The 21,614-nt window shown below is 37.5% G+C and overlaps 1 long non-coding RNA gene across 3 annotated transcripts in view; it reads left to right on the top strand.

Moving 5' to 3' along the window:
* LOC144296513 (uncharacterized) overlaps positions 1 to 21,614 on the top strand; it is a 37,363-nt gene that overhangs the window by 5,253 nt on the left and 10,496 nt on the right. For 2 of the 3 annotated variants that reach the window (XR_013363611.1, XR_013363612.1), the window contains 4 exons: positions 1,478 to 1,626; positions 1,859 to 1,986; positions 2,239 to 2,324; positions 3,702 to 4,141. This is a non-coding gene — a long non-coding RNA (uncharacterized LOC144296513). Of the gene's footprint in view, positions 1 to 1,477; positions 1,627 to 1,858; positions 1,987 to 2,238; positions 2,325 to 3,701; positions 4,142 to 21,614 lie in introns of those variants that run through there. The other variant, XR_013363613.1, reaches the window with a different exon arrangement.

Raw genomic sequence — 21,614 nt, 5'->3', positions numbered from 1 at the left:
GTTATATGCAAATTTTTGACTGGAGGAGTTTGGTGCCCATTCACCTCCCTACTTGTTCAAGAGTCAACTGTACTTCCTTGTTTCTTGTGCTGTTGGAGCCATCGATCTGTTCACATTTGTGTCATATGCCTGTCTTCCCCTTCTTACATCTTCTACGAGAACAGAATATTGCATTCCCCTGTATAGAGTTTCAATGTCTTAAGGAACTTGAATGGCATTGAGTTAGCCCAAAGACTAAGTTTTCCTGATGGAAGGAAAGGGAGAGGAGAGAAATAGAAGGGACACGACAGGCTACACAGAAGACAATTCAAGTTCAGTGTTTCCCTTTAATTTGATTCATATTAACCTCCTGATCTGTAGTACTTTGGAAGAACATCACCAAAAGAGAGATTTTCAATTTCTCCAGTATAGCAATGGCTAATGATCCCAGAGACAAACTACCACCTTGTGTCTTGCTCTTTCCCTTTCAATTTCCCAAAGTGAGTATGAGGGTCTCTGGACCCCGCCAGTCCTGAGCGATGGAGCGATTCATTTTACATAGGATTTCGTCTCTACAGTCCCTCCCTGCCATAATTAACACCTCGGGGAGGGAATTTAAAATCAAGTGCTTCTTTTTCAATTACCACTTAGAAAACTGTGTAATAAAACACCACGGCAAGTCTGCTTGCTCTTTTTGAAAGTCTAATTAATTCATTTGCGGAGGTTGCATCTTGCCTGGCACTGTGTCACTTGCTCATTTAAAAAGGTGCTAAGGCTTGGAATCTGTGGGTCACCACTTGAACAAATCCATTTTCATGTCCCGTTTTTGGAGGCTGACAGAAGAGCAGTAGAAACTGAGACAGACAAGGGATAATAAGAATGTCCTATGACCCAACAAGAGAGCTTACTTTGGGCTTCTCAAAGAATTAATCACCAATCTCACCCTGTATCCTAGGAAGCAGGAGGCCTGGGTCTAGGCCTGGTTCAGCCACTAAAGGGCAGCATGACCTCCAGCAGGCACCACCCTTTGGTTTTTTAGCCTGTTTCATCCCCCCCGCCCCCCGAATCTCTCCCCCAGCTCTATTGTTTTAAGCAGATGTATCTCTGGCTATCACTTTGCTTACTAAATGCACTATTATCTTTCACTGATTAACCTGAAACCAATCGGATTCATTGCATTTCATTTATAATATGCTTGCTGGACAAATTTTTGGTGAAAAGACTTGAAGAGACAGAGATTCAAAGAAGTCAATTGGTTCACCGATTTTTGATCTCTCTCCCTCTCCTCAAGATAGTTTGTGCGTATCGACAGAACTCTAGCTACATGTTATCTGGGTGGGTTTCCTTGATAGGTTCCATTTCTCAAACTTGATCCTCATATTGCAATAAGAAACAAATGTACATTTAAGGGAATTGTTTAATTTCCTATAATATTATCTCATTAAAGTTTCCCTACATTACCAATCAAGTGCTTCTAAATATTTCTTTTCTACTTAAGGGTACAGGATACTGTGGCCACCTGCTGAGGCTTATTGAGCTGGCTTTCTGGGTCCCTGGAGTGGGCACATGGCATGAGAGTCCACATGTGAAGAAGAGAAACCAGAGACCTGAGTGACTCCATCTGAGCTGGAGAGAGCACAGATGAAGGTGAGTTTGGAGGCCAGCAAGAGGGAGTAAAGGTGAGACAAACTGCCATGGGCCCAGGTAGGCAAGGAGAGTAACCAGAAGTGAAGAGCAGGGCTCTGAGGATGAGGGAAAGTGTAAGATTGAACAACATAATTAAGAGGAGCACAAGAGTGTCCTCATTTACAAGTGGCCAAACTGCTGTTGAACAGATGAGTTCTGTATCAAAACTTTTACTTGTTTTTAATTGCTCTAGGCACACAAAGTATGGCTCCAGACACCTTCCCATCAATATCTTCTGTCTGTCCCTTGAGAAGAGCAATTGATCTGAGGCTTTCAGTGTCTAAGTTACATCATAAGAGGACTTGAGGCAAAGCTTACGTGGTAATGTCTTCTTGGGGAAGGGGGTAGTGGGTGTGGGACACTAGAGTTTCAAGGGTGAGGGAAACAGGAAAGTTGGGAAAAGAAGGAAAGAAACCAACCAGTTACATAGTCATGTGGCCATCTTGGGACAGGCTATCCCGAACACCGTACCTGGGAACCTTTCGTTAGAGGCAGGAAGGGAGAAAAATTTACCTGCTGAGTCATAGTTTCATCCTGTCTCTTGTTGGTGAAAGTTTACGCTCCACATTTCAGGATTTTGTTACTTGGCCCCACTGAGTTAATGCTGGAGAAGTGGATCCCGTGCTCCGTAGTATGGAACTTTGGCTGAATCTCCAAAGGTGAGTGGAACCAGAGTCTGCATAGGTCGAGACACATTGAACCTGGGCACTGGAGCTTCTGTGGCTTCTGTCACACAGGCATGATGGAAACTCTGCTAGAGCCCACCACCTACATAGGGGAGGACGAGGCAGCCAATGGTACCATGTGGCTGAGACAACCAGTGATACCATGTGTCAAGGACTGGAGGATGGAAGAGGCTAAGTGAATATAGTGAGGTAGTAAATTAGGTCCTATGCTCTTATGCATAAGGAGTTTTAGGACTATAATGATAAGCTGGCTGGGGAGAGAAGAAATGTGGCTTTGACTAAGAGAACTGACCTGATATTAGAGATGGCTCTAGAGATATCCCCTTCTCCCAAATGACAATGGTCAAGGGACATTGGAATTCAAGGTACTGACTGGTCACTATGTCATCCGTGGGGTCTTTTAGACCCTCTACTGACACTAGTCTGACTCCCTGCCAAGTAGCTGGGAGTGGGCTGGGCCCAGTGAATCCCATTTTGCTTGAAGCAATATCCAAGCAGGGGCTTTAGCCCTCTCTTGGAGGATATTACAAATAGGTTTGCAACCCAGTTCCACATTCTATCTGCTATTAGGAATGTTGGGATCCTGGCCAGCTTGGTATTTACTGTCTTAAGAACTGAGTGGGCTGAACTGATTACTAACTAGGAGTGAACCAAGTTACCTTGGCCGAGAAAGTGGTAAGGCACTCTCCCACCACCACTACCACCACCCAAGAGGGTAGAAAGTTGGAATGCTACTAAGATTGGGTTATCTCAAAATTAAATTTGAGCAAGATTATTGGGGAAAGGAACATTAGTAGGAGGAATTTAAGCTTTACTAGGTCAAATGGTACCCCCTTCACTCTCCACCTCCTATCTTTGGTCATCTTTGTCTTGGAATCATCTTTGCTCTACAAGTCATGAGATGTAGATAGATCTTGGAATCATCTTTGCTCTACAAATCATGAAATGTAGATAGAAATGTGACTATTTCAGAAAATGTTTCAGCTGCTGTCTCACTGAGTTATATGGGTCATCCACATTTGTTTCTAGAGAGAATGGGGTCAAGTAAGAGGCTCTAGTACAGTCAAGAAGTCCTTGGCACATCATGTGGCCTAAGTCACTTCACAAGGGCTAGGGCTCTGTGTTGGAGTTTAAAGCTAACTCTCCAGTCAAAAGTGTTTATTTGTCTGGCTGTATTCTTCGTTCAGGTATCTTTTGACCATTTCAAAGTGCTAAGAGTGATAACAGAACAGGTTTTGGGTGTTCAAAATCATGAGTCCTAACCAAATATCCTCTTCTCACAACATGACTTATGCATATGTAAGAATTATATTCTAAACTACTAAGACACGATTTTTAATCCTCTCTAAGTCTTCCCTCAGCCTCTCTACCATTAAAAAGACATCATTAAGTAGAATGGACTGCAGAAAACAGACTCAAATTCCTGGCCTTTGTCATGCAAAATAGAACTTTTCATTGTAAGAGGTAAGTTTTTTTAGAGTGATAAAGAGTTTTATGTCTAAACAGGCTAAAATCCCAAGATTTAGCATACCATTTATCTATAACAGGATTTTTTTCAAACTTTTTGGTTTCAGGATTCCTTTACACTCTTAAAAATTATTGAGAACCAGGGCTCCTGGGTGGCTGAGTTGGTTAAGTGCCTGACTTCAGCTCAGGTCATGATCTCGGGGTGGGGGGGGGGGGGGTGTCCTGGCATCAAGTCCCAGTCCCGTATTGGGCTCCTTGCTCAGCAGGGAGTTTGCTTCTGCCACTTGCCCTACTTGTGCTCTCTCTTTCTCTCTTCCTCTCTCTCTGTGTTAAATAAGTAAATAAAATCTTTAAAAAAATTATTGAGGATCCCACAGATCTTTTTTTGCAGGGGTGGTGGTGGTGGATAGGTTATATATACCGATATTTGCTTTATTAGAAATGAAAACTGATATATTTTTTTAAGAATTGCAAAAGAAGATGATAAAATCTACTTTCTTCTTCTTGAATTTATACATAAGCCTAAAGACAATTTTAGATTTTCAAAATAATGATTTATTGAACAATAATGAAATTGTAGAGGCAGAGGTTATAGCAGATATAAGTGAAGATAGCTTGTAGAAAATTGTAGAAGTTCAGTAGAATCCCTGAGAAAAAAAGAGAGTTAATCTGGGAAAACATACATGTTCATACCCTAAAAGAACAACCCTGGAAAATTCTGGAAAGCTTAAGAATATAAAAACATATATATCTTTAGCTATCAGAGCCTTGACATCATATGTCATGTGGTTTCTGGAAGAATCTATTGTACACTCCTAAGAATGAGTGTGAAAAATGCAAATATTATCTTTGCATTATTATAAAAATAGTTTTGACTTTGCCTACCTCCTGAGAGAGTCTCAGGAACCCCAGAGATCCTCAGGCTGCACTTTAAGAACAGCTGATTTATACAAAGGGTGAACATATGTAGGATAGTCCCAGCTTATGCTTGTTTTCCCTGTTAATATGGTTTTTACAAATACTTAACTCTTAAAAGTTTAGATAAAATGCTATATGGACAGTGTCTACAAGCAAATAGAGTATTTGTTTAGGCAGTTTTCCTTTGGAGATGTTTAAGAATTTTCTAGAGAACAATTGAATGCAGACTGAATCCCTGATGTGTCTTCTAGGAAGACAAAGCCAGTGGCCTAACTCTGGGTTGAGCTCCTTTAGGGTGGAAGAGAGATGATGAAAATGCACATTGTCCAATGGGTACAGAGTTTCATTTTGGGAAGATGATCAAGTTCTGGAGGTGGATGGTGGTGGTGGTTGCACAACAATGTGAACATTCTTGATGTCACTCAAAATGGCTAAAATGGTAAATTTTATATTTCGTATATTTTACCAAAATAAAAAATGTGCATAAGTTTGGGAGTGTTGCTCAGGAAGACTGTCAACCTTATAAAGAAGCCCTGAATATGCCCAGAAGAGAACAATGGATCTGAGATGGACAGAGGATGAGTGTGGGCCTCTTAGTATCCTTGAGAGAATCTTGTCTGTGTGCAGACATGGTTTGTATCAATCAAGTCTTGCTGGAAATACTGACCTCAGCTAAGTGTGGCGGGTTTAGGGGCTGTCCCTGAAAGACCAAGTGGAAGGAAGTCTATCTCTATAGAAGCTCAAGGAGAACAGAGGGCTGCCTATCCCAGATAAGCCTCTCACTCAGTGTCCTCCATGTACACTCTGATCACCTAGAGTTGGCCCCTGAACGAAGGGAAAGAGCAGACTCTTAAACTGGCTGACAAAACCCTGAACTGACCAGGGAAATGCTACACAATCAAAATACAACACAAAGCACATATGGACATTTTACATTTTCTAATAGTTATAAATAAAGTAAAATGAAACAAGAGAAATTAATTTTAATAATATATTTTATTTATCCCAATATATCTAAAATATCATTTCAACCTATAATCAATATTAAAAAATGATTAATGAGATATTTTACATTCTTAATTGTACTGTCTTATAGAAGTCCAGTATTATTTATTTATGGCACATCTTAATTGGCACTAGCATATTTCAAGAGCTCATTAGCCACATGAGGCTAGTGACTGATGTACCAGACAATGCAGAGTAGAATTTAAGTGAGAATACCAAGCCCAAAAAGAAACTACCAAAATGACCAGATTGACCTGGAAATTATTAGATTATGTTTTTATTCAATTAAGGGGAAGTGGAAGTGTTGTGTATTTTTGCTAAGAGTGGAAGCATTCAATTGTCAGTGTGATATGTTGTAACTTTCCCAGTCACCCACATGGTGAGTGTGGAAGCATACTCCTCTATCAGAATGAGACCCTGAATGATTAGGATGAGTGCAGCCACCTGACTCCCTATATTAGATAGGTAATAGAGCAAGAAATAAACTCTTATATTTAGGAGATGTTTATTGTTATAGCAAAATTTAACTTATCCTAACTGATACATGCAATTATATACTATATTGGCTAATTAAACTTCTAAATATGTTTGTAGTAAAAGTTCATTCTTCTGTTTTAAGTATTTCCAGGATTTCTAGCTAAAGGAGACGGGAAATATGCCACTCATTAATATCCTGTGAACCTACTTAGCTGGGAATATTAATGAAGAATTGCATGAAGGGAGATATTGAACAAACAAGTAGAAAAGCTGTAATTTTTTAAAGTCAGTTTCAAAACCAAATTTTATCCATCAGTGCCTATTGAAAGATACAGGCAGGAAAACAAAATTTTAATCCTGCAAAAGCAACGTTGATAAGTTATTTCTACTTCAAACACTAATCATGACCTATTAGAGAAAAATAATCCTGGCATTGGTCAGACCTTTTCTCTACAGAGTTTCAAACATTTACCACTTATTTGGAAACTGATGCTTTAAACAAAAAAAATTCTAGAATCATGGATGAACTGAATATTCCTCCCATTCTTAAATAAATGGAAATAATAAAGCCCAATTTTTACTAACTTCCTCAGACTTTGCACTTGTCAGTGCAAGTATGAAACAAATATGAACTCATGTATATTTATTTAAAGTATTTTGTAACTATATATAGAACTTCAGACTGCAAGGACTTGTCATTCTGAAACACAATTAGAATTTTTCATAATGAGTACTAAAAAAAATCTCTCAATTTCTAAACCTTCCTTTCTCGGGTCAAACTTTTAAATTATCTAACTCATTTTCTTTGAAACTCCCTTTGCACTTCTTTTAGGGCATGGAATTACCTTCAATTCTTTCTCAGTATTCAGATAGATACAAAGAAATTAGTGGACCTGAAAATTTTACTTTCTCTACACTGATTATCATGTTCCAGTTGTCACAGGAGTAAATTCAATTTATTATTTCTCAAATACACACTGTATACATCATATTGTGCTTGGTGCTATGAACAAATAATGGAAATGGAAGATATATTACCTACCTTGAAGAAACGTACAGCCTTGCTGAGGATACAGATAGGAAATGGCCAAATGACTAATAACATAGTAGAAGAATTAAGGGACTGAGGGAACGCTGGGGACAGGATGGTATAGAAATAGAGCACTGGCTGGAAGCCTGGGGACTTGAATTTTAGCTCTCATTATGAGTATGTAATAATTGTACATCTGTATGAAATAGGGTGCTTCATAAAGCGTTTTCAGACATTATCTCATTTCACAACAACACTGAGAAGTCAATATCATTATGATCCTCATATGACAAAGGAGAGGACATTGATGTTCTGAATGTTTTGTGGTTACCTACACTAAAACTCATTAAAAGACAGATATACTCCTCAGACTTTCACCTCCGAGCCTGCCTCTCTTTCTGTTTCACACAGAAAGAAACAGAAAGGCTGTATGACCTTAGATAAGCCACTAGACTTACCTGGATCTCACAATATAGTCTATTAATTGAGAGGTTTGGCCTACGTCAGCATTTTCCAATCTAGGTTACAGGGAAAACATTAGTCAGTGACAAACATATTTAGAAAATGCCAAGTTAAAGTTTAACAGTGTCTTAGTTAAAAAATAATTATTATTTTCTCAAATGTATACTAATATATTTATTTTAGAAATAGATTTTAATAGAATGTATTTTTTATATAATGTTTTTATTATTAATATTATTGATTTCTTAATTATAATAACTTTATAAAGACCTCTTGAAGATTTTAGGTGCTACTGAACATTATGAATAACTAAGAGAGATTATACCACACATACAGGGGTTCTGACCACATTTTTTACCACTTACTTTTGTGGTGGGAGGGCACAAAACATGTAAAAGATTGGGGTATCCTCCCTTTAGGAGATGCTGAGCTAAATTATTTTTAAGGTTGTTGGATATCTCAAATTCTAAGAGTTCATGTTAGTAAGTGGTGTTTGATGTTTGATGTTGGAGAAGTACTGTCAGAGGGTGGAATTGTTGGATGGAGTTTCCTAGAAGATGGATAGGTGTGTGCAGAATGGGAGGCCAGACAAGAAGGCATTCCAGGTAGAAAAACCAACATAACCAGCATTGGAGATGTCTGTCCACAGAAGAAAGTGCTCATTGATGAGTGGGAGAGCAGTAGGAGACTGGACCACTGGGTTGAGATCTTGAATGCTAAATATATATTGGACATTATGGTAAATCCTCAACCTTCTTTCCCTATTGGATAATAGCAAAACTCCTAGGGAACCAGACTCTCAGCTCAAAGCGTGTGTCTTGGCAGAGGGACAGTCTCTATTCATTTACAGGTGATGGGTTCAAGAATCAGTACGTGACCCAATTTAGGCTGAAGAATATTATTATTTCCCATAATGCTGTCCTTGTCTGTGATCCCACTGATTTCCCTGACCTCACAGATGTCAGGTTTGGTCATGAGGCTCACTTTGATCTAGGAAAGAGAGCCCAGGTGTGGTTCTGGTAACATCCCATATAAGGGCTGCCCATTCAGTCTGGATCCTGGAATGAAGACTATAGGAAGCAGAACTACAGCCAACCTTTACTGAATGTGTTTAATGTGCTAGAAATAAACACTTGTTGTAAGCCACAGCAAGTTTAACTTGTTAAAGAAATGAAATGAAAGGTCTACTGGATATTTTTGGGAAAGTTTTTCTTTACTCTTAAAAAAAGCTACAGGGAGTAAATCTATTGGAAGTTATCAAGGGTATATGTAGCCCAACGCCACCACGAGGCAACATAAATGATAGAGGCCAGGCATGGCATGAAACCAATGTTGGAGAGATGCAAAGAAACTAGATCCTTAACATCTTGAACCATTGGATCCTTGTTCTGAACTCCAGATTTCTTTGTTTAGACCAGTACAAGTTGAGTTTCACTTGCAAGTGAAAGCATCTTACCTGATTCATAAAACTAACAGTGACACATGATCCTGGGGGTAGCAAGCCATTGAAGGATTTTGAGAGGGCAGTGATGAGATAAAGGCAATTCATGAAAAAGACTCATTCGGCATTTGTGAAAAAAAAGTTCAAAATGGATTGGAAGAGAGAAGACAAAGCAAGAAAACCAGTTTTAGGAAAATTACAATAATCCAGAGGTAGTAGGGAGTCAGGATGAGGGAATATAATGAACACATGAGAAGCGAGAGGTATTTTGAAGAATTGACAGGACTCTGCCTGAAGGAGAAGCAGGTCTCAAATGCTTCCAAGTTTGCAGGACTATGAGTATGGTGAAGTCTCTGATGGAATATGGAAGAGGAGACAATGGAGATGATGATAGTTTGTTTTGGGACATAATGACTTTGAGGTGAAAGCAGGAAAATAATGTAGTTAAATATACTTGTGCAGAATCAAATAACTATGTGCCAGACACTAAAGATATTGGGAAGAATAAGACCCAGCCCATTCCTGTGGGATCCCCACTGCCCAGAAGGGAAGTAGTGGCAAACAAAGGAATTGCAGATGAAAATTGCAAGGTTTAGAAGTAGCACAGAGGTAGAAGATCCAAGGAGACATTTACTTATGCTCTTACAGATATCGAGTGGAAGCTTGTGAGAAGTCAGAACTATCAGAACAGATGTAGGTATCTTTTGTAGAAAGGCAGTAGTCAAAGCCATGTAGAGGATGAATCATCAAGGCCATCAAGAGACAGGGAAATTCAGCGTAGAACAAGAAGGCGGATTTGGGTTGGTGACCTGTGAGTGCACTTACTGACTAAATAAACTTGGGCTAGGTGTTTGGTGACGTGAAGCTTTGGTTTCCTTCTCTATGAAGAGGAATAAGAGTGGCTACCTCCTTGATTTGTTGTGAAAATTAAACGATATAACTCATGTGACGTGCTTTGCACTATACCTAGAACCTGATAAATCCTCATAAAACATTGCCTTTATTATCTTCATTATCATCATTACTACTAGTAATATTTATTGATACATGACAAACTACCTCAACACAACCATTCACTCTGTCACAAATCTGCAATTTGGTCAGAAGTCTGCTGACTCTTCTCTGTTCCATTCAGTGTTACCTGGAATGGTTGAAATGGGGCTGGGAGACCTATTTCCAAGATGGCATACTTCCATGACTGGCAAATTGGTGCTGGATTTGGTTGGGTGCTCAGCTGGGGGCCTCAATTCCTTATGCAACTGCCTCCAGAATGCTGTTTTGTCTCCATCACGGCATGATGGCTGAATACTCTGGAGACAGGAAGTGGAAGCTGCCAAATTCTTAAGGCCAAGACCCAGAAACGAGCCCTGTATTTATTGTTTTTTCTGTATTCTTTGATTAAGCAGGAATGAGCCCACTCAGATCCAAGGGGAGAAGACATAGACCCCACCTCTCAGTAAGGAGGATTGTGGCTTTCATCTACCATGTAATAGAATCAAAAGGGCAACTGAGGAAAGCCTGCTATTGGGAAGCAGAGTTGAAGAAGTTTCAAGAAGTTCAAGAAGTTTCATATTCCTTTGAAAAAAAGTGTTTGAGGCATTAAAAAGCTAAGCTTTTATAACATATTTAAAAGGAATTGTGCTATAACATTCTATTATTAAAGCTCGGAATTAATCAAAAGTTGAAACAGATGACTATCTTTTAAGCTTAACAAAAGAGCTAAGAGGTCTGAAGGAAAACTTCAAATTATAGTACCAGAGAATGCTAGATCTGAAAGGACCTTAGAGACCCTCTAAGCAGGCCTTTGTTATGTGTGGGTTGCAGAACACACTCTGGGGAGAAAGATGTATTACAGACCTCACAGCTGGGGTATGGGTGATGTTTTCAGCTGGGCATTTGTGTAGACTCAGACACATAGTCACACGCGTTAGCATAGCATTGCTTCTCACGTTATCATTTCATGCTTGTTTTGGAGTGAGGGGGAATAAGTGAGAAGTATTTCCTCAAATGAAGACGTCAACCACAGTTTAATTCATCCAAACATATTAGCCTGAAATGTCACTTTGCTTCTATTCCTCACCAAATACTCCTTTGTGTGAAACACTGTATTTCAAAAATGGCTTGTTGGTCTGATGAAGAGTAGGCTTTTAGAGCTGGTTTGTCAAATTCTCAGGATTTTGCAGCCAAATGATATGTAATTCTGTCCTATTGCTCAGATCTGGCTGTCTAGTCCAGTGAGAAAATGAAGTTGGAATTTTCGTGGGCTATCTAGAGAGCACTAGGTGGAAGGAACCAAGGTTCTGATCCAAAACTTAGCCCCTTACCAGCTCTGGGTCTTTGGCACAGTTGCTTTACTTCTGGACACCTCTGCCCTCTTCAGCAAGGCAAGCAAGCACTCTTCTGTGAAAGGTTCTTCTCCGTACTTTGGTCAGGGATCGATCCTGTGGTAGAGGTTGCTGGGAGAAGTGAAGAATCCCAACAGATCCTCTTACTGAAAGACCCACTAGTCACAAGGGAAGCACGTTTATTGAAACACAAGCTGCCAAGTGTCCTTGAATTTCCATAAAGCTTTTCTGAGGACAGTATATGAGAAATAAGTTCCTTGATTTTAACTGTGCCACGATAAAGTCTAATATATCAACATTCATGTAATGAGAGGCATCCACATGTCTCCTCAGGCAGTTGAGGGCCTTTGTTTGTTATTTTTCAAATAATATTGTGCTGCTGACTCATGTTTGCCTTGCACCCTGCTGTGACCCCTCCATATTCAGGGCCCTAATCACGGTCCTCATTATTATTAATAATCAGTGCCTATGAAATTATACTACACTCTGGCTTGTTATCAAGTCCTGAAAGTATGCAAATAGATTAATCAACAAGCTCCCTTGCTTCAAACCTTGAATGGAACTTGAAGTATGGTGGAAGTATTTGCCCTGGCTCTCGCTTGTCTCCTCCAATCAAGCCTGAGGTGTGTTTTCCTCCTAACTTTTAATTGCATGACCTCTGAGAACCTAATTTCCAGAAAACCCATTTATTATTTTAATGCTCATTTGGCATTATTATTTTCCCAAAGCAATCTTTTTGTCTCTGAATCTCTTAGGAGAGTTAAGAAGCAAGCCAAGAAAAGCTTCATTTTCTCTTCCTGGCCCTCAAAGGAAGCAGAAATGAAACATTTAAAATCTTAGTTTCTAGCTGGGGATGGGAGGAGGGAGCAAGAAAGGAAGGGGTGTGGGGTGGCGAGGAGGGGGAGGGAGGGAGAGAGATTGGAAGGCACTTGCGTTGGTCCCAGATGGAAAGCAATCCAGCAAATTGCCTTTAAACAGCAGTGTCCCTGCAAATAGGGCACTCTAGCTGTTTCGTGTCACTTGAAAGCATCTTGTTGATATTTTTATAGATTTTATGATACATTCTAAAGCATGCGTCAAACAGCCACTTGGAGTTCTGGCAGTAATGAACATTGTTATACTCACAGTCTGAGTAGTCTTTACTTCAAAGGGAGGCGTTGGTCTGATCTTTCATCTTCTCAGCTGTTGCTTACCAGCTTCCTTCAGATACTGTTTGAACTAAAAACCCCACATTTCCTGGTTTGAGTGAGCAATTCCCCTGACACTTCTAATCCTCTCACTTGGAAGCTACTAAACTGTGATTGAATGATGCCATTAACAAGAAGGAGGTAAATACATTTAAACATGCAGACTTAGACTTTACTCAAATAATAACTGGCTTATATCTTCTTTGTTTACAATAAGTCTTGTTTGTTTACTGAAACAGGGAGCTTAAGGAGGGAGAAAATTAAACGAGGAGTGAATGAATGAATGAATGAATGCATATCATAAGTGGTGGTTGAATTTTGTTATTAAATATCCTTCTCACACTACTCTATGTGGAAAGATAAGAAGAGGAAAGAAAAGTAGACATTCCATTCTTTGGAGATGGTGAACTGGATTTTTCACAAGGTAAGTAACTTTTATCTCTGGTCAACCTTATTTTTGGTTACTTTCTGCTAAGAACCATTTACTTAAGCCAAGTCATTTTGCTCACTGATCCCTGAACAATACTAATTTCAGTACAACACTGGGAGTAACAATACTCCCACCACTGAAAGTTGTTTTTACTGTGTGCCTATTTAAAGTTAAATATAAATTAATTCGGGTTAATACAACTGGAAATTTTGTGCCTCAGTTGTACCAGCCACATTGTGAGTACCTAGTGTAAGCTAGTGGCTACTGCACTGGACTTAATGCAGATATGGAATATTCCATCTCAGAGAGTTCTATGGATATTGCTGATCCAGAGACTTCTTAAGTGCTCCTTATTTTTCCCTAATTATGATTAGATGTATTAGCCATCATCTTTGGTTCAGACACATGCATGCATGGCCCATACATTTATTTGTTTGTTTGTTGTTTGTTTTAATTCTGTAATAAATATCCAAAAACCATAAGTTGAAATTAAAGCCAGGACCTTAAAAATAACCTATAAATAATCACGTGTTCTCCCCCTGCCCACATATCATTCTGCTGTCTCCTCCCACCTGACATTACCATCATTATGATTCCTATGTTGATTCATGCCCTTGCTTGTCTTTTGTGTATTTCAAAGATTTCCTTTTTAGATATTCATAACATTTTTTGTGTGTATGTGTGTGTGTGTGTGTGTGTGTGTATGTGTGTAATTTTTGGATATTTTTTTTACTATATAATATGCTACATGTAATGTTGGAAGACTTTTAAAATTTATCATGATATTATTGCATATTGCAGTAGTTCATTTTTCTGACATGTAACATGCTATTTACTGTATAAGTATATCACAGCTCTTTTATTTACTCTTTTGTTGATGGGTTTTTGGATTACTTCAGGCTTTTGCTGTTGTGAACAGTGCTCCTATGAACATTCTTATACATATTTACTATTGAAAATGTGCAAGAGTTTCTCTTGGGTATATAACAAAGAGTAGAGCCATTGGTCATAATATATATGAAAGACTTTAAGAGACAGTGGCAAGCTGTTTTTGCAAATTTACTCCCACAGCAGTGTAAAAGATATCCTGTGTTCACATCCTTTATAGCACTTGGAATTGTAATTTTTAAATGAGTCTAAAGTGATATCCCATCATGGTCTTGATTTCCTAGTCTGCTGATGGTGTTAGACATATCTTCAAGTGTTTAATGGTTATATGGCCTTCCCATTCTTAAATGCCTGTTCACGTCTTTTGCCCATTTTTATGTTGGATTGTTTGTGCTTTATAGTAGTTCTCTATATGGTGTTGATACAAATCCTTTTTCAGTTGTGCGCATAGTAATATATTCTCCCAGTTTTCAACTTGTTACTCACATTAGCTATGACATTTTTAGGTGAACAAAAATGTTCTTAATTTTAATACAGTTAAATATATCAGTCTTTACCTTTATAGCCCCTTTTTGATATGTTGTCTAAAAATATTTTTTTCACTTCAAGATTTAAAAGGTTTTCTTTTATTTTTTTTACTAAGAGTTTTAAAGTTTTGTCTTTTCATTTATGTCCTTGGTTCACTTGGATTGATATTTGGCCATTAAGTGACATAGAATTTCATTTGTATCATTTTCTACATTGATGACTCTTTATTTCTAGTTCCATTTATTGAATAATCCTTAGTTTTCTTCACTGATCAGACATTCCACTTTTGTCCTAATCCAAAGTTCCACATACTCATGGATCTAGTGATGGTTTTTCTTTTTTTTTTTTTTTTTTTAAATTTTTATTTATTTATGATAGTCACACAGAGAGAGGAGAGAGGCTGAGACACAGGCAGAGGGAGAAGCAGGCTCCATGCACCGGGAGCCCGACGTGGGACTCGATCCCGGGTCTCCAGGATCGCGCCCTGGGCCAAAGGCAGGCGCCAAACCGCTGCGCCACCCAGGGATCCCTAGTGATGGTTTTTCTAATGTTCAATTTGTCTATCTCTGTATCAATACATACTGTTTTAATTACCATGGTTTTATAATCATTCCTGATATCTACTTAGGACATGTGCCCTCTCCATATACTTCTCCTTTAGAAGTGTCCTGAATATTTGTGGCTTTCTACTTTTTATTATATATTGTATATAATATTATCAAATTCTAAAAGCAAACAAAGACCTGGGCTTTTAATTGGAATTCATTGTATCTGTAATTCAATTTGGGAAAAGTCATTTTTATAAGAATACGTTTTATCTCTCCATTTATAAGCTTCCTATAACATTTCTCAACTTGCATATATTTTGTTAATGTTATTCCTTGATTCTTAATTTCTCTGAGACTACTATAAATGCTACTTTCTCTTTCTGTTTTCTAGTTATTTGCCACTGTTGTCTAGAAATGCAACTAATTTTTGAATATATGTAAATATATATAAATAAATATGTGTATTTACCAGGCAGCTTTAAGCTCTTCTGTTACTTTAAATAAATTTTCAGTAAATTATTTCAGATTTTCTTTGTAAATGATCACATAATCTATAAATAGTGACATTTTACTTCCTCCTTACAATCCTTGTCACTCTAATTGCTCTTTTGAGTCTTATTACATTGGCTAAGATTACCTATTTAATATTGTTAGAAGTGAGATCAAATTGCTCTTGCTTTTAAAGAAAATAATCAAATTGTGTTTTCAAATTGAGGATAATGTTTGCTTTAGGACATTACAAAAAAATAGCTCTCCTCATCAGGTTAAAGAAGTTCCCTTCTATTTCTCATTTACTAAGAGTTTTTATTATTTATCAATATTACATTTCAACAAATACTTTTTCAGCCTATATCATATGATGATATGATTTTTCTTTTTAAATTTACTAATGTAGTGAATTACATTTAAGGATCTTCTGTTATTAAAACTCTTCTGCTTTAGTGGGATAAATTCTACTTGATTATTATGATAATCTTTTATATACACTGTTGAATTAATTTGCAAATATCTTGCTTAGGATTTTTGAACCTGCATTATTCACTTATTTTCACAAGTGAAATAAGCCAGTAATGTTCCTTTCACAGAATGTATTAATCTTGTTTTGGAATAAGGGTTATGTTGTCCTCATACAATAATATGGGAAATGTTTTTCCTTATTATGCTTTAACTGCTAGAATGAATTTGTGTTAAATTGGGATGATCAATTCCTTGAAAGTTTTGTAGAACTTATCTATAAAATCACCTGAGCCTACTGCTTTTAGGGTGGGGATTTTATTTATTTATTTGTTTGTTAGTTTGTTTATTTATTTATTTATTTATTTATTTATTTATTTATTTTTAGAGAGGAGAAAGAGAGTGCAAACAAGGAGGGGCAGAAAGAGAGGGAGAGAATCTTAAGCAGCACAGAACCCTATGCAGAGCTTGAGCTTGATCTCACACCCTGAGAACATGACCTGAGCTGAAACTAAGAATTGAACGCTTAACCAACTGGGCCATGGAGGCACCCCTATGGTGGGGATTTTTAAACCATCATTTACATTTCTTTAACAAATACAGAATTTTCAAGTTTTTAAATTTTTTTTGAGTCAATTCTGATATGTTAGATTTTTATGTGTATTTGTTGATTTTATATAAGTTTCAAACTGTCAGCACATAGTTATTTATAGTTTTCTTACTATATGTGGTTATGTAAGATTTTTCCAATTGATAAAATTATTTATTTATATTCTGTTCCTTATTCTCTCGAAAAGTTTTGCTAAAGATTTTCCCAGTGTTTTTAACTGCAAAGGATAAGATTTTGGTTTTCTTGACTCTCCTTGTTTTTTGTTATTGATGTCTATTTCATTCGTTTCTACTATTATTTTATTTATCACTTTCTTAGAGTTTATTCTATTGTTCATTTATGTAACTTATGAAGATGGGCATTTAGGTCATTAATTTTGGAGCTTTCTTCATTTCCAGTGAAATTATCTAAGGTGCTACAACCCTCTTGAAGCAACGCTTTTGATGAATTCCTTTCTTGTTGCAGTTTAATCATCTAACTTTCTTCAAGCCTCATGTCAGATTTTACTTCTTTTGTTCTGCTTCACTCTCCTGCTGATGCTAGTCCACAGCCATGGGTTTGGTTTTACAATTCTATATTATAATTAGATAGAATAGATACAGACTCAGGATAAACTCCAGCTCTGCCACCTTACAGCTATTTGACTTTAATCATAACTATATATATATATATATATATATATATATATATATATATATATATTTCATCTTAAAAATGGAAAAGACAAAAGCTAACTTTTCAGGTGTTTATGGAATTTAAATATGAGTTAACCTATGTGAAACTATCTGGTATCAGTTTCTGGCATATAGTAAATTAACTTTTTCCCTCCCTCCTTTCCTTCCTTCCTTCCTTCCTTCCTTCCTTCCTTCCTTCCTTCCGTCTCCTTCCTTCTGAGGTGTATAAGATTACAGCGTTAATTTTCCTTCTGATATACATTGAACATCATTTCTACATAAATGTTGCAAAATGTAGAGGAAACAGACTTGGTTAGTTGTCTTCTCTTTTGGTCTTTATTTTTCTCATGTGGATATTCCCAATCCATTTCCGCCTTAATGGAGAAAATGAGAGCATAGTAGCAGCTGAGTGTTCTGTCCCTACCCACCCCCCTGATCCTTAATAAGTGTTACGAATTTCTTAGTCTTGACTGTGGAGACTTTGTTTGGCTAAATAGTAACCTCCTCGACCAAATCCTCAAACTGCTGAATCTGGATTCCTGATAGGTTAACTCATTTACTTAAGAAGACTTTCCTGTTGAAGGATCACATTTACCATTTTAACTTTATTTTAAGCTCAAAGTTGTTGATTTCCTCTATTAGAACTACCTCTTTCCAAATTGTGTTAAGTCAATGAGAAGAGGTGGTCCTGATCTTTATGTATTAATGTCTTAATATTCTAACATCTCTCTGGAGGAGCTGCCATTGATAGGGGCAATCCATAACCTCCCATAGTGGTGCAATGATTATCTCATGAATTTGCTAGGTGTCAGCAAATATGGGCTATATACTTCACAGTTCCAAATGAAGAAATTTCTTTGATCCTGCTTATTTTTTAACCATATACCCCTCCATGAAGTTCCAATGCCTGACTCTCCTGGTACAAAAAGTATGAGGTTAGACAACTAGAATTAAATATGGATTCATTTATCAGTGGAGAATAACCAAATTAATAATTTAGCAAGGATCAGACAAGATACACCCATCATCATCCACAGGTACTTCTACATCCTCTTGTTCTACTTGCAACATAAATGGTCAATCAGGAGGCCTTAACACAATTGGAATTGAAATGACACGTCTCTCTAAAGCATTGTGTATTTATACTATGTCAGAAATATCTCCCACAAACTCTGGTGGTGTTTCTTTACCAGTGAAACACATTCAGCTCTTGATGTAAAGTATTAACACCCAAGAATCTTCCACATATTTTTAAAAATCCTAACATTCTACCTATGAAATTTTCAAAAGTTCTAGTAACAATTTGCTGGTGTTCTACAGATACACCAACAAAATGAACCTGAAATTAGACTTGACCTTCCTGGGCAAGCCTTTATTTGCTCATAGAGTTCAAAAATGAGTTGGTATACTCAGTGCCTCAACATATGCTTCATTACAAGTCACAAAGTCACTCTTGTAAAGATAGAGATGGGATGGGGTTCATAAACAAGGCAAGACTGAAAATGTTCAAGTATAATACCTACAGAAATTAAAGCATCAGATCCTGCCCAAATAATGAGCCATACAACTAACTTCAGTAATGACCTAGAGAGGTGCCTGGGTGGCTCAGTTGGTTAAGCCTTTGACTCTTGATCTCACCTCAGGCCTTGATCTCAAGGTCTTGATCTCAGGGTTGTGAGTTCAAGCCCTGCATTAGGCTCCATTAGTGTGAAGCCTGTTTAAAAAATTTTAAAAACGACCTAGTAAATGTTCCTAGTGGAGCAGGATAGCATTCCCCCACCAGTTGCAGCCTAAAAGTACCCACCCTCAGTTCCAAGACCTTTAGAAATATCTTTGTCTTTCTTTCTGTTCACTGATTCTAAATAATGCCAGTTGGGGTTTTGAATTTTCAGGATCTGCTCCATCACACCTTACACCAAAGATTCTTGTACAGAAGTGATTACCAAGATGAGTGAAATTGCCTCATTGCTAGTATTACTACCTAGTCACCATTTTAACCTAACACCTCGGTTTGTGGGGATGTTGTGCTTCCTTCAGTTATTAAGGACAGTCAGAGATCTTGTAAGGAAAGATTGAGCTTTGGGTAAGCTCAATATTCCCTTTTATTCTTTTATTTTTCCAATAACTATGTAACCAAATTCCTAGACTAAATTATATCCATGTGAATACCTTGCTCAGCTTCCATCTTCCTGATTGTAGCCTGATGGACTAAATAGCTTCTTCAAAACCTCTTAAAATTTCTCACTATATTACAGTGTACGGGTATAGCATAATCCATGTAATCAGTGGGGTTAATGAATCCAGCATAGATTATTTACTTCACTTACCATAAAATTATTAATTTAATAACTAGACATTTACACATATCTTCAATGATATTGCTTTTAAAAAAGATTTTATTTATTTGATAGAGAGACTATAAGCAGGGGGAGCAGCAGGCAGATGGAAAGGGAGCAGCAGGCTCCTCACTGAGCAAGGAGCCTGATGATGTGGGACTCAATCTCAGGACCCTGAGATCATGACTTGAACCGAAGGCAGACATTTAAATGACTAAGCCACCCAGACGCCCCTCTTCAATGATATTCTTAAAGCAAATTCCAGTGGGGGAATTATTGATTCAAAGGTTAAAGTTTTTATTAAGTATTGTAAAATTATCCTCTAAAAAGGCAGCATAAATACATAATTTCACTAATAAGGTTTGAAAGTTCTATTTTTCTCTATATGCTTACTAATCCTAGGTATTTTATTAAAAAACAAACAAAAACTATTTCAATGTGAATATCCAAAAGATTGTGTTTTGATGAATTGTCTTTGAAAAAACAGACACATAGATCAGTGGAACAGAATAGAGAACCCAGAAATGAGCACTCAACTCTATGATCAACTGGAAAGACTATCAACTGGAAAAAGGACAATCTCTTCAATAAGTGATGTTGGGAAAATTGATCAACCACGTGCAGAAGAATGAAACTAGATCATTCTCTTACACCATACACAAAGATAAACTCAAAATGCTTGAAAGATCTAAATGTGAGACAAGAATCCATCAAAATCCTAGAGGAGAACATAGGCAGCAACCTTCTTTGACCTTGGCTACGGCAACTTCTTGCAAGATACATCTGTGAAGGCCAGGGAAACAAAAGCGAAAATGAACTATTGGGTCTTAGTTAAGATAAGGTTTCTGCACAGAGAAAGAAACTGTCCACAAAACTAAAAGACAACCTGCAGAATGGGAGAAGATATTTGCAAATGACCTATCAGAAAAGGGCTAGTATCTAAGATCTATAAAGAACTTATCAAACTCAACACCCAAGAAACAAAGAATCCAATCATGAAGTGGGCAGAAGAAATGAACATAAATTTCTCCAAAGAAGACATACACATGGCCAACAGCACATGAGAAAATGCTCTGCATCACTTGCCATCAGATAAATACAAATCAAAACGACAATGAGATACCACCTAACACCAGTGAGAATGGTAAAAATTAACAACTCAGAAAACAACAAATGTTGCAGAGGCTGTGGAGCAAGGGGAACCCTCTTGCACTGTTGGTGGAAATGCAAACTGGTGCAGCCACTCTGAAAAACAGTATGGAGGTTCCTCAAGAAGTTAAAAATAGAACTACCCTACAACCCAGCAATTGCACTGCTGGGTATTTACCCCGAAGATACTGATGTAGTGAAATGATGGGACACCTGCACCCCAATGTTCATAACAGCAATGTCCACAATAGCCAAACTGTGGAAGGAGCCACAATGCCCTTTGACAGATGAATGGGAAAAGAAGATGTGATATATACACATGTGATGTGATATATATATATATATGATATATACAATGGAATATTGCTCAGCTATCAGAAAAGACGAATACCCACCATTTGCTTCGATGTGGATGGAACTGGAGGGCATTATGCTGAGTGAAATAAGTCAATTGGAGAAGGACAATCTCATATGGTTTCACTCATACGTGAAATATAAGAAAGAGTGAAAGGTATTATAAGGGAAAGGAGTGGAACTGAGTGGGAAAAATTAGAGAGGAACACATACCATGAGAGATTCTTGACTCTGGGAAACAAACAAAAGGTTGAGGAAGAGGAAGTGGGGGTGGAGATGGGGTAACTGGTTGATGGGCACCCAGGAAGCCACTTGATGGGGTGAGCACTGGGTGTTATACCGTATGTTGGAAAATTGAATTTAAATTTAAAAAATGAAACAAAAGAAAATGTGTGACTTTGCACACACATAACATTTCCCCATAGGAGTCTTACAAAAGGCCTTTATTTTAAATGGAATT

This window comes from Canis aureus, chromosome 24 (assembly GCF_053574225.1).
Source record: "Canis aureus isolate CA01 chromosome 24, VMU_Caureus_v.1.0, whole genome shotgun sequence".
In the NCBI taxonomy this organism is placed as follows: Eukaryota; Metazoa; Chordata; class Mammalia; order Carnivora; family Canidae; genus Canis; species Canis aureus.
Note: the sequence above shows the minus strand (reverse complement) of the source record. Positions and strands in the feature narration are given on the sequence as shown.